This window comes from Stegostoma tigrinum, chromosome 6, assembly GCF_030684315.1.
Source record: "Stegostoma tigrinum isolate sSteTig4 chromosome 6, sSteTig4.hap1, whole genome shotgun sequence".
In the NCBI taxonomy this organism is placed as follows: Eukaryota; Metazoa; Chordata; class Chondrichthyes; order Orectolobiformes; family Stegostomatidae; genus Stegostoma; species Stegostoma tigrinum.
In genome coordinates this window covers 24,894,337-24,911,310 of record NC_081359.1, presented here as the reverse complement: position 1 = coordinate 24,911,310, position 16,974 = coordinate 24,894,337, and the positions used below count along the sequence as shown (strand labels likewise).

Below are 16,974 nucleotides of genomic sequence, written 5' to 3'. Positions count from 1 at the left end.
AAACTATTCAACTGTTTTATAAAAGCAGAAGTTTTGTCTTGAAGATCATTAAATCTTTGCATAGTGGACTAGCTGTGCACAATTTTTAGTATTGTGCTCAAGCACCTTCTCAATATGGAATTAGTCTGCTTAATATTTTAATACATACCATTATTGTCTGTTACATATTTAACATGCAAAATCCCTTTTTAATCAGTTAGTTTTTTTATAAACAGGCTATAACATTTAATAGAAGATGCAAGATTCTACTTCATGAATCTTGTTCTATGAGAATACATGATACCATTGCTCAAATCCAGTATTCTGTGCACATTACTTGAATAGATGCATGCATAATCAAAAGTATCAATATGCTTGGATCATGTACATGAGCTTGAGCAGAATGCATAATATGTTATTTCACAAGTGAAGTAAGCTATACATTAGCAATATATTCACTACGTCCAGCAATAATACTTTCTTTAGTGTATATACCATGCTAGTTTTCTTGATAATAGTGGAATGATTTCTTGGGTCATTATACTATTATTACTGCTTGACTCCAATACACACATTTTCATTAAAATATTTAATTAGAACGATGACTTTTTTTGCTGAAAATGATCTCAACATACCCCTGATATATACAATAGACTTAAGGAAGCCAAGGATGTATCCACTGATTTTATCTCCTATTTCTATTTATAAGCACAAGGCTTGGAGTCTGTGTAGAACTTTAAATTTCCAAATGTGACATCTGAAACTCTTCAATGACTCATATTATGGAGGAACTATCCAGATTGACTGACAAATAAAGATTAGTTCCACATCATGTTTTGCAATTAAATAAATGCTACTGCTATCCATTATCATATGCCACATGATAAACCTATGTGTTGTGTATTACTTACAAAAATAGTATTGCACATCTTGAACAGAGATACACCAATTCCAAATCTACTTTTCAAATGTGTGCTTTTTCCCCTCCTTTAAAAGGTTTTCAAAAACTGCTCTGTGAGGGAAAAGCTGAACAATTTTAGTCAAAATCAAGTCTCAATGACAACAGCAAAATGTAGATTTCATGGTGCCAAAGTCTAAGTTAACACAAGTATAGGAGTTCCCCAACAAACAGTACAAGAAGCATTTCCATCAGAAATTCAGTGGAAGACTGAAGAGGCTTTGCATTGTAATTATCTGAAGCTTTACAGGTATATCTCGTAATTTGCAATCTACTTTGTGATTCCTTGCATTGTTAAGATGTCTTTGTACAAGGGAGAAATACAAATATGTTCTATTTGTGACATCTGTAGAAGAATCCTGAAGTGTGTAACCATTTCATGCTGACAAACCAGTTTATAATGGTTGAGGCAATAGGCTAGAACAGGCGTGAGTGAGAATATGCAACATTTTTCCAAAAATGTAACTCTATTCCCCATAGGTAACTTGTTCTCAGTCCAGCGTCTCACAATGAGGAAAAAAGAAGTAGGAAGAGGACTGTTGTGATAATAATGGCAGCGTTACTGAAAGGAGATGCCAAACTTTATATTGTCACTTGAATGTGGCAGAAACAGGGTTTTTTTAAATGAAATAGATACCAGAAGGGAAGATCCGTTTGTACAAAAAAAAGCCACAACTGACATTGGGAAGCAATTATGTCATAAGTTTGAATTACTGCTTACTTCTATGCACTGGAGTCTGATAGCAACAGTTGGATAAGGAAAATGCATACTTTTTAAAGGTTTAAGTAAAATGACAATTTGGAAAGTTGAAATTTCTTGGTAAGTAAAACTTACTGTATCTAAAATCTGAACCCGTGGACCATACAGGTTATCAACAGCTATAGTTTGTTAATGAAAACTATGGTACACTTTTGATACAAATGCTTATCATGCCAAGAAATATTCAAGCAGTTTGAAGGATTGCCTTGTATTGTAAGGACTTTTTTTAAAATAACGTTTTCTGTAATTACCCTTAAACTTGTCTGTGATTTCTGAAATAATCTGCTTTGTTTCTTTTGAGTCAGAAGAAAGCAATTGTTCCCAGAAAGCATGCTGGATGTCTTTAATGTCAAATGACTCGCTTTGAGTCCTTTGGAAGAACAATTGTTCTTTGAACAATTATTGTTTCTTCCAGTAATTTAGCAGAATGGGCTTCACAATTGATGTGACATGGTTAGAGAATCATCTTAGAAAAGATAATTATTAATTGGAGAGGTACAGACAGGATCATTAAGACTAAAGGATTTCTGAGATATTAGCTCAGTTGTCAAGATGACAGGAAGTTGTTACCCGATGTTGATGGACAACTAACGTCCCTTAAATGTTGCTTTCATTACATAATTTCAGATTGTTGAACAAACATATATCTTACACACCCTAATAAAGACTCTGTTGTTGAATAAACTAAAAGGCTCAAGGGCCACATATTTGATATTGCAAAAGATTAATTAACCAGCACAACTTCATGCACGTACTTCCAAAGTCTGAACATTTCAAAGTTAAGTACATTTAGATTAGAATCAGTACTGGAACAATAATTAGCTATTGAGTAATAAGGGAACTGTAATTTTGACATAATACCTGCAATAAAACTCTGCGTATGCGTTTGTGAGGGTGGGCTGGCCGTTCTTTAATGCAGTGATACATGGGAGTTTAATGGCAGCGAGGTGCTTGGATAATACTAGAACACACAGGCTTATAATTGCCTTTCAAAGCACCTGGTAGTGGCCGTGAAGATTAAAATCAATCACTTTCACAATCGCTCCGAACTATTTCAGGAAGCATTGCATCATTGCTGAAAATGCAAGCGTCCACATAATCGGAATTAAAGGTATCTTCCATCAGACAGTGAGCAGACTGGATCCTCGCACTGTAACATCTTTTCGCTGGCCATTTCTTTTACAGTGTGGGCTGCTAACTCATTTGTTGTTTGCGATGCCATTTGGTGTCATCCGATAGTTTGACAGCGAGATGCGCCTGCTGCCAAGAAGTGTCATCAAAAGGTCATGGATTCTAAGCAGTATTTCAATCAAATCCCTTTGAAAAGGCAAGATTAAATGAGCCGTATCCCTTCGGCTGTTATATGCAAGGTACCATTCCAAACTACCAAAACTTAAACAAAAATGCCACTATTGTTTTATTAACCGGTAGGTTACTTTAAATACTGTGAATCACAAAGTAACACGTGGTCAAAATGCCAACCTTCTTCGCAAACTGAGCTTTCAAACGTGGAAATGTTTCCCACCGCTAGCAATGAGAAATCACTTCAATTAAATTTTAATAAAACAAGAACGATCGAACTCCCGTTACTGTCAAGGCCTCCCCGTGATCAAAGCATCATTTGCCCTTCTTTCCCAGCCCATCTCTTCATGAAGTCCAATGATATTATGATAAATCGACAGCAAACTGGAACTGATGTTCTTTGCCGAAACGTAAAGTTAAACAAACCCACTCTCACTAACTTTGCTTTAAGCCGGGCCAAAACTTTTCTGCTTGATTTTCTGAAAGTAAATGAGATCTCAGCGCCAACATGCCAGTGTCCACAGAGCAAGTGTGAGATGTTTAGTGAGGAATGATCTGGAATGATGCCACTGTGACTATTTGATATTGTTGCATTGAGCTGCCTGTTCTGCTTCACTTTAGCAACATGCGGGTTTTAACTAGACTCCTGGTATATCGACATTTATAGCTTCTGGAGAAGACCTTATGTGTTTGTCATGAGTATTTCACATCGACGGTACAGTTGAGACTGCTGTGTCTACGTGAGGGAAAGATCAGTCGGACGAAAAAAGGCAACATTTTTTTCTCACTGCGCCTGATCTATGAAGATGTTTCTTTTATGAGAGAAGCTGTGCGGTCTCTTTTTTTATGTCGCTCTTTGGGGAATTGCTGGATCAGATTCAGATCATATCGAGTGGAAATGGGTGCTAAGATACCAGTCACCCAGCAACCGCATCCAAGCGGGAATTGGGATAATAATAACTTCAAAAAGGAACGACATACGGTTGATCAGGGTGGGAACCAAACTGCTTGAAAAATGAGACAGTGCAGAATTCACTCAAGTGGCCTTAATGCCAATTAAGGCAAAATGGCGCATTCTGATCCAATAAAATCATTTTTCAAATCATCTCCTTTGAGATCGACTTCTTTAGTAGACGGCTGAACTTATTTAAAAAAACGTCCGTGGAGTCTTTTAGTGTGATCCTTTCAGTTACTGTGTTAGCTGCCTTGGAGTTTTTAGAGACAGGGACGCACTGATTCAGTGCATATCTGCAAATACAATTTGTTCTTTTTTAAAGTAAATGGAACGGAGACCCTAACAAGCTTCAACTTTATTCTTTTAAGGGCTCAGCAACGTACGGTGGTCAGCAGTTAATGGGTTAACACTTACCTCCATGGGTTCGCAGGTTTACAAAGCCGCTGCTAACGCGGTGCTTCAATGGTCTGGGCTGCCCTTAAAGAGACAGCGGTGCTTCACGATAACCCTTCCTCCTCCATTCTATTTAGACTGCATTTCAAGGCTATGAATAATCCAAACTGCATCACCAGTACCTTTTTATCATGCAGCGACCTTCTCGAAATGTCCAATGCAGTGTGTTTAACGATTCACTTGATGTGCTGTGGAATAATATTTCAAAAGGAGGGGGGGAAAGTGACTGCTAATTGCATTGTAATATTGCTGTCATTTTTTTCCTTAATGTATTACTGCTGGGGAGTGAATCAATGAATAATCAATTACAATGGCTGAAGGCACATCCTGCTGTTGTGTGAAGACTTGCTTCCGGGGGGTGCAAATTCGAGAAATGTGTAGAATTAATCTGGATTTGCTGTCTTCCCAATCCACCCCCACCTCCCAATATTATAAATCCACACTACCCCTTGTCACTACACCAATCGCAATGTTTACTTCCATAGAGCTGACCCCCCCCCCACCCCGAGAAGACTTGAAGGAAACATGACTTGGGTCTTGGTTAGGCTTCGGTTTTAATATGATCACGTACAGAAATTGATTTTCTTCAGAAATTAATTAATTTTTCATATCGCCCTGAGCTGCGGTTAAAAAGAGTGCATACTTGCCTGTTTTTATTTTCAGAAATATTGCCTAATCATATTAATACGATTGCCCCAAGGATGGAAAGATAATTGTACAAACGCATTTGGAAATATGTATCACTGCGTATTTATGATTAGATTATGCAAATCGTCCATCGCCCGTCCTTTGCAGCCCCAGATCTTCTAATTAGGATTGATAAGCTGAGTAGCTGTTGCTGAATCTAAATACAAGCATGACCAAAAAGCATTAAATTGGAAATGACAGGGCTAGAATTTAAGAAAGTATCATCCGACTCTTTTGCAAACTTGAGTGGTGTAAGATAGCTACAGGAAGGAACATCCCAGTGACCTTTAACTGCTCTCGCCCATTGTTAAAGTGGGTAGGCAAGTCATTTTCCAGCTCCGCGCCGTTCCTGCTTCCCATCTGCGGGGTGATGGATTGCCTTGTTTCATACATTTCAGCTTTTGTCTGACTGTCTTGCTGGGGGAGGAAAGACAGACGCAGTCAACGAATTTTCAGCAGCGATTACAGACGCAGCTCCGCGCTCGCTTTCACATGTAAAGACTCAGCCCTGGGAAGGTAAAGCGTGGCCCCTAACTGATTGGGTTTGGAAGAGCGACAGCGGGATTGAGCACCGCTTCGACCCCGGTGTTAACCCTTCATGTGAGACGTGCAAGGAACAGAGGATCGCGTCAGAGGAGATCTTCAAGTGGTTATTTTGACGATCTGCCGGCCTGTGTAGTTGACTTCCACAGCCAGCGTTTGGCAATAGTACATCGTTCTCCCATTCGCTGTTGGATAGATCGCTTCCAACCGCGGTTACTTTGAAGTTTGTAATCTGCAATCTGGAATGGATCTGAGAATATCTCGAGATAAAAGGGGGAGGTTGTGGCTATTGTCCGGGCAAGAGAGAGAGAGACTTGGCTCCTGGCTCAGTGTTCAATACCCCCACTTAGCGCATCAGCAATTTTAGCATACCGAGAAAGATAGTGGTGTGAATATGTTTCTGTTGCATTTACAATTTGCCTAAGTATGACAAACTGGGGAGGTTAGCCTGGCTGCTTGCTGCTTTCCCCGCTTGTATAAATAGAACGTCCATATGGTTTGCACAATAAACGCCGTGATTAGTGGTACAGGGTGAAAGCTGTACAAACATTTCTTTCAGGAGAGCTGCAAGTGGCTGAAATAATCACTCATAATGGAATCAGGAGAATGTGATTTGGTCATTTTTGAAACACCGAGCAGGCGCGAGCGCACATCAGACTTGCTTTATATCGTCACCCCCAAAAACAGATCTCAAAAAAGTACTTTCATTAGAGAGGGCAGTAAATCAGAGGAGTTGATATATCGGTTAGTTTTCGAGCTAAACAGCTCGACTGTCTTTTGCCAGTGGGCTGTTACTTCCAGAGCAGCTCACCGAATGATTTGGAAAACTTGGATTATCGGTCCGCTTTAATTCTATTGGCTCAGATCATCCAGTTATTTTGACAATGAACCCCGCAGCTGTCAGGCTGCTGTACAGAAGGGTGGAATGGTCTCCAACTTGGCTTATCAGAAAGATGGCGTCATTTTGCAGGTGTTAGTACCGTTGTGACGGCGGGTTAGGGGTGGTGAAGGGGAATGAAGTGCTTTCCTGAGCTCAAAGCCACCAATACATGATTGGGGCGGGGGAATTCCGAAGATGCAGCCTATCGTTTAGGTGCGAGCTTTGGAACTCTTCCAAAACTCTAATAGTGGGAGGGAGGTTCAAATGCTGGGAGTACGTGAACGCATAACGTGCTCGATAAAATGCCATTTCATAATTTAGAATTCTTTAACACTATTTTTCTTTTAAGAAAAGTGCAATCTTGGCAGCATTGATCAGAAGGCCCACTGTAATTATAACACTGCTTAGATTTAGTAAGAGAACAACGGTGATCAAATAAGTTGTACTATACTGATTAATTTCAGCATCTGCAAGAACCCACTATCTAATTAGTTGTTTTATTTGTGTATATTAGAATAGCCATCATATTTCCCACCAACAATTACTTGCAAATGAACAGTCCTGCTTGTACAATAAATTTGCATGTAGCTTGAATGTGTAATATACGCACGAGCTGTAGCTTCCACACCACTAAACTGCGAAAACACAAGTGCGTTTTTTAATGAAGTTCAGTGTGGTGGCCGGGGCGGGCACGAAGTTTTCTGAAGTTTGCAAAGTGTGATGATGACCTGAGAGAGCAAGTTGGGGGACCAATGTTTTAGATTAGATTAGATTCCCTACAGTGTGGAAACAGGCCATTCGGCCCTACAAGTCCACACCGCCCTTTGAAGCATCCCACCCAGACCCATCCCCCGATAAGCCCACACACCCCGGAGGAAACCCGCGCAGACACGGAGAGAATGTGCAAACTCCACACAGACAGTTTAGAAACATTAATAACCATAAATGAAAAAGGAAAAGAAAAAGTGGTTTAATGACGTGATTGACGGCCTGGATAAGTTTTTCTTTTAATACTCAGCAAGTTAGAAGCCAAAGCTTGACATCAAATCGTTTAATCTGTCAAAATGAATGCGAATCGAAGAAAAATGCTTAAGCAATCTTTTGCAAAGTGCAGTGGGAATAGCAAAAATAAAACATGATAAATAAAAGTCATAATTCCCCAGTGCACGGGAGAGCTGCTTAGAAGGACTTTCTGCTAGGCTTAATGCTGTCCCATCGGAGATTTCAATCCCAGCGTGGTAAATATAATGTGAAATGTATCGCTGGGAAATCAACAGCAGAAGTTTAAAGAGGTTCACATGATCCTTCAAGGCCATCATTTAGTCGAGTGATTTATCTGGTGTCGTCCTCGGATTGCAGATTGTGGATTGGTTATTCTGAATGGAGAATGAGTTAAATTGAGCTGACATGGTATGCCAATAAGCATTGTTTCATTATTGGAGCGGAATTCATCTTTGGAGTCCAATGATTTATTGCATGATTTGCAATTATGAGCAGATGACCTAGTTCTTTGGAGGAGAACACAAACGATTTTCATGCCTCAAAAAGAATTGAGACATTACCTTTTTCCGTTAACATTTTCCTTTTGAAACAAAAAAAAGTATTGCACAGGCTTAATACAGCTCACCCACTTCCGAGGGGGTTCCCAGTGACTTGGGGTCGATTTGGGGTGGGGATTTTCGCTCCATGGAGCTTCAATAATTCCAGCTGGACCTAAAATGAAAGCATGTGCTGCAATGTTATCATCCTGCAAGATTGCTTCGCCAAACGCCCCAGAAAAGTGTAATTTAATGACAGAAGAACCCGTCCACAGGTTAACATTAGCTCTTGTTTTTGGTGAGGACAACGGGCAGTAACGTATAGAATGGCAAGACTAGGAGATTGGCGTTAGGCGTAAACACATGGGTACAGCGGATTGGCATGTTCCCTTTTGACCATGTGGGTCGTTTCATGTCAACAGTGTTGTGTGTACTAGAGATAATGGGAACTGCAGATGCTGGAGATTCCAAGATAATAAAATGTGAGGCTGGATGAACACAGCAGGCCAAGCAGCATCCCAGGAGCACACCTGGGATGCTGCTTGGCCTGCTGTGTTCATCCAGCCTCACATTTTATTATCTTAGTGTTGTGTGTACTGTCAGCTTCCATATAATACAGTCTCAGTGCCAAACCGCATCAATAGAACGCAATGAGGTCACTTTTTTGGGGGAGAGGGCTCAAAACAGATTTGTGAATCATCCGAACAGTTCTTAAGATTGCTCAGTGATCGACTTGAATCCAAAAATCAACGTGACCACCCAGCTCTCGTGCGCCTGACCAGATATGTGAAATACACTGACGGGGAAGCAAATCCGACTCTCCTGCAGATAAAGTTTCGTTTCCTTTGTAATTTTTTTTGAATCATTTTCGGCGACTTCCTGGTATTCGCGCAATCAAAGAATCTTATAAAGACCTTATAATTTTGCTCTTGGAATCGGAAAGGAGCTCGCACTTTCTCAAAGACCTTAGAAGCTCTGGAGATCAAAAAGCACTTATTACAGACTAAAGCGAACTTTGGATTTATGTTTAAAGAGAGTTCTTAGACCTCTTTGAATTTATGTCGGCTACAGATAGCTTGTGGTATTCTGTTTCCCAAAATAGTACTTAGGTCGTGAAAGGAAAACAAAATCGTATTTAAATCGCACTTTTCCGGAGGTTAGCCACTGTTGCTGGGAACCCGGGCAGCCAAGCCATATACAAACTCCCATAAATGGCACTGTGATAGTGACCAGTTAATCTGACATGAATTGAGGGGTAAATATTAACCAGGATACCAACTCCTCTGCTACGTTTTGGCCCAAATATGCTTGGCCTCAATAGCTCAGTTGGGGGCGTTTTAAAAGCCCCTGTCCAGTCCTAGAAGGGGTCTCGTGCTGCACTGGTTCTGCCCCTACTTCTGGACCAGGAGACCTACATTCACGTCGCATCTGTTTAAGAATTGTGGAAAAACATCTGGGAATAGGTTGATTCAACAATATCTGGAAACACAGATCTTTCTTTCAAAAAAAGTTGAACCAGTGCAATGGGATTAGAGTTATAGAGATCTACCGCACAGAAGCAGCTCCTTCACTCCAACTTGTCCAGAAAGCCGAAATAAATCTAGACGCATTTGGCCCATATTCCTCGAAATCCTTCCCATTCAGATGCCTTTTAAATGTTGTGATTGTACCAGCCTTCACCATTACCTCTGGCAGTTTATTCCATACATGCATTACCCTCTGCATGAACAAGTTGCCCCTCATGTCCCGTTTAAACCTTTGCTCTCGAGTTTTGCATTCCCCCAACCTGAGGAAAAGACTCTGTCTATTTACCCTATCCATGCCTCTCATGGTGTTAAAACCCTCTATAAGGCCAGCCCTCAGCCTCTGATGCTCCAGGGAAAATAGACCCAATCTATTCAGCTCAATCCTTCCAACCCTGGCAATATCCCTGCAAATCTTTTCTGAACACTTTCAAGTTTCACAACATGCTTCATATAGCAGAGAGACCAGAATTGCATGCAGTGTTCCAAAAGTGACCTAACTAATGTTTTGTATAGCCGCAATGTGACCTCCCAACCCTTGCTCAGTGCACTGACCAATAAAGGCAATCATTCAAAATGCCTTTCTTCACTATCCTCTCTATCTGTAATGTCACTTTTAGGGAACTATGAACCTGAATTCCAAAGCATCCTTGTTCAGAAAAACTTCCCAGGAACTTATTATTAAGTGTATAAGTCCCTGCTTTGCCCTTCCAAAATGTAGCATCTCCCATTTATCTAATTATCTAATGAAACTGCATCTGCCACTCCTCGGTCCATTGGCCCATCTGATGAAAATCCCATTGTATTCTGAGGAAACCTTCTTCACCGTCCACTACACCTCCAATTTTGGTGTCATCTAGGATTCTTGGCTTCCATCCAAGAGGGTCAACAGGACATTCAGTTCATGACTGCTCCCAACCCCACTACACTCTTTCAAAATTATATTGGCACATCAGGCTTGATCTTTGTGCTGCAAACATAGAATGGGACTTTAATCCAGAACCTCATGACTCAGGGAAGGGTGCTACCACTTCACCACAACAGTCACACAAGGTAATTCATATAAATTCGGCTGGAACGCTCTCTCTTTTCTTACCAAAGTACTCTCCTCCCATTCTTTTGCCCCCCAGGTATTTCCATAGCCCTTTTACAATGGCTTGATGACTGCCCAATCAGTAAAGGCTTTGGGACCTGTACTGTGTTAAATGCTTTGTAAAAAAGTAGGTTACTCTTCACAGCCTGTGGGTATGTCTAGTCAATAGAAAATTGTTTCTGTTTCTTTGGTTGTTTTATGAAAGCTACATAACAAAGATGGCATCTGACTTCTGTTATGAATGCTAACTTTTAGTTGGTGTTTAAATAATGTGAATATAAAAAAATCCATCAGAGTAAATATTGGATAAAATGAATTACTGAGCCCAAGACTATCTGTATGTTAATATTTACTGAAAAGTTATTACTGATTTAGAAATAAATCAAAAATCAGTTACACAAATAAGGGATTGTTTTGCCACCAATAAACAGAGATCCCAGGCAACAAAAGGGAAACTTGTCTCCATGTGGCAGTAATGCTTATTCATGTTACCTGACATGGGAAAACTGGCAAATTAATTTCTGTTGGCTGTGTGCAATAGGAAATGTACATTTTGCTTGCTGACTGCCTCAACAACACGGCCTCAAAGCAGTCACTCTTCATTGTTCCTAAGAAGCTGACTGATTAATTGTACAGGCTGAGTGGAAACAAGTACAGCTCTGTACGACCCCCTCCCCACCTACAAAACAAAGTTGTTTTAATTAACAGAAGAGTACAAAGGTTGGCCAGAGACTTTTCTCCATCATACAGCGCTAGATACTTTGGGAAAACGTTATCCAGTGTTAGCCGTGACCAGTGCACAATGGAAACTTGTGGAACATACCACAGCATGCGTTGAAATCTTATAATTAGTATGAAGCAATATTTGTTGGACACTTGGAGAAAATGACAGCCTGAATCAAAGTGTGTTCCTGAATATTTTTTTAAAATTATTGATCTTGTCAAACATCCACTTGCCATTTACCTCATCTTCTAGCTTCACTTAATCTCTCATAAAGATTTTTCCAGTAGAACTGCTTTTTAGTCGACTGCTGAATACATTAATAATAGTCCTGAATGCCTCAAGCTAGCACTAAGGCTACATATCACGAGAATTTAAAAAAAACTCCATAAAAGTTGACAGACAGTAAATAAAATGCATTAAGTGCCCTCAAACTTTGCTGAGTCTAGGCCTCTTTACTGACCTCAGAAGACTATGCACCCCATGCATTGTAAGCACACCGGAATGTGCACTCTGTATCAGTGTGTCTATGGTCCCTAGGACGCCACAACGTGTGCTGGACAGTCTTTAGAATTTCCATAATTACATGAGGTAAATGTCTCTCAGTGGTGAGGACATTCATTTGAGCCCCACCTCAACATTTACGTTGATTTTAAACTTCTTAGTGTTAAAGGAAAGCAACTGATATACCTATGAGATGGAGGACAAGTGCTTCTAACCGCTGTGATAAAATTATACTTGCTGGTGTTGAATATACTACCAACAGCTTTGAAAATTTGTCATCAGGTAACCTTTCTTAATGGCTGGTTTTAGAAACACAGTGGGTTAGAACTAAAATTACAGTGTATTTTCTTGGATATTTGCTATCCGTGTTTTTAAATCTGAACTGGATGTGCACTTCTCCCTTTGATTCTCTGTGATTATTGTATTAAAGGAAGTGCTTATAAATCTTCACAGTTTTCTAGTTTACAAGTTAAAAGTCTAACATTGTATCCTGTATGTATAAGGGAACAAACCCCAATTACACTTGTAGGTGACTCAAGTATATCAAACATCTACCAACAATGCATAGTATCCTTATTTCATTTGTAGAAACCAATGGTAAAGTGATACAGTATAACAAAGTGTGAAGCTGGATGAACACAGCAGGCCAAGCAGCATCTCAGGAGCACAAAAGAGTTTAGGCCCAAAGTGTCAGCTTTTGTGCTCCTGAGATGCTGCTTGGCCTGCTGTGTTCATCCAGTTTCACACTTTTTTGTCTTGGATTCTCCAGCATCTGCAGTTCCCATTATCTCTGTAAAGTGATACAGTAAACAGTTTTCCCGTTTTAAGAGAAAAACACACTTATTCAAGCCTTGAGTCACTCAGCAAAACGCCTTGACTCTAAGCCAGCAATTTGTGGCTTCAAGCTTCATCACAGAGTTAGATCTTACAATCTCCTTAACACAGTAGTGCAGTATCAAGGGAATACTGCATTATCAGTGGTGATATGCTGTGGATGAGTTGTTAAACTGAGGTCACATTTATCTATCCTGATGATTCAGGTGGACATTAAAGATCCAAACCACCATTTAAAAAATAACTGGCTTCTTAGCAAATATTTTTCCTGCGACTAATGCCTTTCAGAAAAGAAAAGGTTATTCTTTGGAATTTGAGGGAGTCTCACCATTCAGAATGGTTGCTGTGTTCATCTTTATAATGGCAGTTTTTGCTCACAAAATTAAATAATGACTTAAAACAATTTGAAATGGTATGAGCAGGTAACTCTAAATAAAATCAAGATATTATGGTTTTTGCCAGATGTGATTCAATGCACCTGTTTTGAGTTTACATGAACTTTGTAATGTTGTACTAAACAGTTTTACCTTAGTTTCCTCACTCAAGCCTATATTTGTATCAGGTTTAATTAGCACTTTGAAGTGGATGACTTGGAAATGTTTTTTGAACATAGAGTGCCATCAAAATCCTGGAACATTCACAAGATTTTAAATAAAGGCAAAGCACAAATTGATTGTTTTAGTAAAAAAGAATGACATAGTCACATGACAATTTGACTACTTCTCAAAACTTGGTTCGTTGTTGCTGCTGAGCTGACATCGAAAGCTGATTTTATATTGCATGAGTCAGTGGTTAATATAAAAACCAAGGCTCAACAGATCCAAATGTTTTAATTCCTTTACAGCTGGACTAATATTCCCAAGAAAAATCATCATCGATTCCATATTGATTTAAGCTTTTCAATGCCAATAATATGCAAATAAGGACAATTTGATAAAGTTTATCAGGCTGTCAGATGTAACTTTACAAATGATAACATATTTTTATTGACATTCTTCCATGTTGTTATCAAATGCTTGATCAAAGGAGACAAGATTTTAAACCATTACAGAACTATCAATATGTAGAGTTTGGTTTTCTTTACTTTAACTTCCATTGCATTATTAATTAACCAGCAAGTGGAAAATTTGTAAATTTTAAGCTAAATAAATGAAAAAGAAATAGAGCAGTGGAAGGAATATCTTTTCTTAAAGCTTTCTTAAAGCTATTGTTAATAGCTAAAGTACACAATAGTAAATAGATACATTTTCGGATCGGCAATTTATTATCTCATGGTTCAACTGGATTATTAAACAACATTTCGAAGAGTTTTTAGAAAGAATCACATCTTTTAACTTTCCTAATTGTGTGGTTTTTAACACAGTCTTTATTTAACGTGGGTTCAAATGCATACTACATTTGTATGAGCACTGATAATGTGTTAATTTATGATTTTCCTTTTTGTCTCCAACAGCCTCAGTAACATTTCTTTATAAGCATTGAGGGTTAGGACTGCAAGACATAGGAGCAGAGATAGATCATTCAGCCCAACATGTCTCCTCTGTTATTCAATGAGAACATGGTTGATCTGATAAACCTCAACTCCATTTTCTTGCTTTTTCTGCAAAACCCTAGACTCCTTACATGTAAAAAAAATTGTCTATCTCGGTCTTGAATATATTTCAGAAATCAGCCTCACTTTGCTGTGTAGAAAAGAATGCCACCGATTCACTCCACTTTGACTGCAGAAATTCCTTCTCCTATCTTCTTAAATGTGCAGCCCCTTGATTCTGTCCTGTGGTTCTAGACTCTTCCATGTGGGGAAACAGCATTTATCCATCTACTCTGTCAAGTCCTCTCAGAGTCTTGTATGTTTCAATAAGGTCACCTCTCATTCTTCTATATTTCAATGAGTACAGGCACAGTCTACTCAACCTCCCCTCATAAGACAGTCTCTTCAAACCTGGTAGCAACCTAGTGAATCTTCTCTGACTGCCTCCAATGCCAGTGTATCTTTTCCTAATTAGGGGTGTCAGAACTGTTCATAGTATTCGAATGTAATCTGACGAGTACCTTGTATAGTTTTAGTAAAATCTCTCTAATGTTGTATTTCATTCACTTCGAAATGAAGGCCAGTATTCCACTTGCTTTTGTTAGTACTGACTGAACTTGAATGCTAGCTTAATAAAAACTGAAAGGACCAATAATGCTGCAAATCAGGAACAAAAATTAAGTTGCTGGAAAAATCCAGTAGGTCTGGCAGCATCTGTGAAGGGAAAAAACCTCCTCCCTCTCCACTATCCAAGGGCCCAAATGTACCTTTCAGGTGAAGCGACACTTCACCTCCACTTCCCAGAATATAGTCGACTGCATTCGCTGCTCAAAATGTGATCTCTTCTACACTGGAGAAACAAAGCATAGACTTGGTAACCACTTCACAGAACATCTACATTCTGCTCACAAAAAAGACCCTGAACTACCCATTGCCTGCCACTTTAACACACCATCCTGTCTCTGGCCAACATCTCTGTGTCTGGCTTGCTGCAGTGTTCCAGCGAAGCCCAATGCAAGGTGAAGGAACAACACCTCATTTTCCACTGGGGGACCCTATAGCCCTCTGCACTCAATATTGAGTTCAATAATTTTAGGGCCTAAACTCTTCCATGTCCCAGTCCCCTACCCCACACACCAGGCCTTGGTACCACATAGCCTGCCATTATTCACCCCCTGTTAGTCACTAACAGTCTACATGAAGAACAGTTCACCCTCCCAGCCTGACCATTAGCAACTCCTTTGTCTGCCCAACTGTCTTTCTCTCTCTTTGGGCTTTATTCTATCATTTGCTGTCTACCCCACCCACCTCCCTATTTATGCATATGAACTGATGTTTTCCCAAGCCACCATCAGTTCTGAGGAAGAGTCACCAGACCCAAAATGTTAACTCTGTTTTTTCCTTCACAGATGCTGCCAGACCTACTGGGCTTTTTCAACAGCTTTGAATGTGAGCTTTTTGAAAGCCATGGAAAAGGATCCTCAAATCCGCCTTCTGTAGTTTTCTGCAGTCTTTCTCCAGTTAACTAATATTTAGTTCCTCTATTATTCTTGCCAAAGTGCAAGAACTCACATTTCTCCACAGTATATTCCTTTATTTTTTAATCTTTCACAGGATGAGGGCATCACTGGTCAGGCAGCATTTATTGTCTTAGTGATAATGGGAACTGCAGATGCTGGAGAATCCAAGATAACAAAGTGTGAAGCTGGATGAACACAGCAGGCCCAGCAGCATCTCAGGAGCACAAAAGCTGATGGTTCGGGCCCAGACCCTTCATCAGAGAGCATTTATTGTCTTTCCCTATTTGCCCAAAGGGCAGTTAAGAGTCAACCACAGGACTGAGGGTCTGGAGTCACATGCAGGTCAGACCAGGTAGGGATGGCAGTTGCCTTCCTTAAAGGACATTAGTGAACCAGATGGGTTTTTCCCCTGACAATCAACAATGGATTCATAGTCATCCTTAGATTCTTAATTCCAGATATTTTATTGAATTTAAATCCCACCATCTGCCATGTTGGGATTCGAACCCAGGTGCCTGGAACACTCTGGGTCTCCAGATTAACAGTCCAGTGCTGATACCACTAGGCCACCGCCTCCCCACTTCTTTCTGCCAAGTTTTTGTTCACTCACGTAAACTGTCTATGTCACTCTGCGGACTCTGCATCATCCTCAGCACTTGCCTTTCCACCTATTTTTTACGTAATCCTTATTCACTTCCTTCATCCAGTTCACTAATATATATTGTAAATAATTGTAGGCCCAGCACGTGATCTGTATGGCACGCCATTAGTTATAGATAAGATTAGCTGGATTATTACTATTTCTTTGGTTTACTTTGGAAATCTGTGCATAAATGCATTGATTTGAAGCAATACAGTTTGGTCTCCTTACCTAAGGAAGGATGTGTTTGACAGAGAGAGAATGTATGGGTGGTTCACCTGACTAATCCCTGGGATGGCAGGATTACTTATGAGGAGATATTGAGGAAACAGAGTTTATATTCACTGCAGTTTCAAAAAATGAGAGGTAAACTCATTGAAACATAGACATTACTTTCAAGGCATAACAACGTAGTTATAGAAAAGATGTTTCCCCTTGCTAGTGGGTCTAAAACCTGGCGACATAGTCTCAAGATAAATGGCAGGCCGTTTAAGATTGAGGCAAGGAGGAACTCCTTCAGTCAAGGTGAATCTTTGGAATTGAACATGTTCAA

At 39.8% G+C, this 16,974-nt stretch overlaps 1 protein-coding gene and 1 long non-coding RNA gene across 5 annotated transcripts in view; one reads left to right on the top strand and one right to left on the bottom strand.

The window, feature by feature from the left end:
* LOC125453140 (uncharacterized) overlaps window positions 1–4,649 on the bottom strand; it is a 41,175-nt gene extending 36,526 nt beyond the window's left edge. Inside the window, exon 1 of the long non-coding RNA XR_007247706.2 lies at window positions 4,369–4,649. This is a non-coding gene — a long non-coding RNA (uncharacterized LOC125453140). The remainder of the gene's footprint in view (window positions 1–4,368) is intronic.
* LOC125453139 (dachshund homolog 1-like) overlaps window positions 1–16,974 on the top strand; it is a 583,370-nt gene that overhangs the window by 3,992 nt on the left and 562,404 nt on the right. The window lies entirely within an intron of this gene.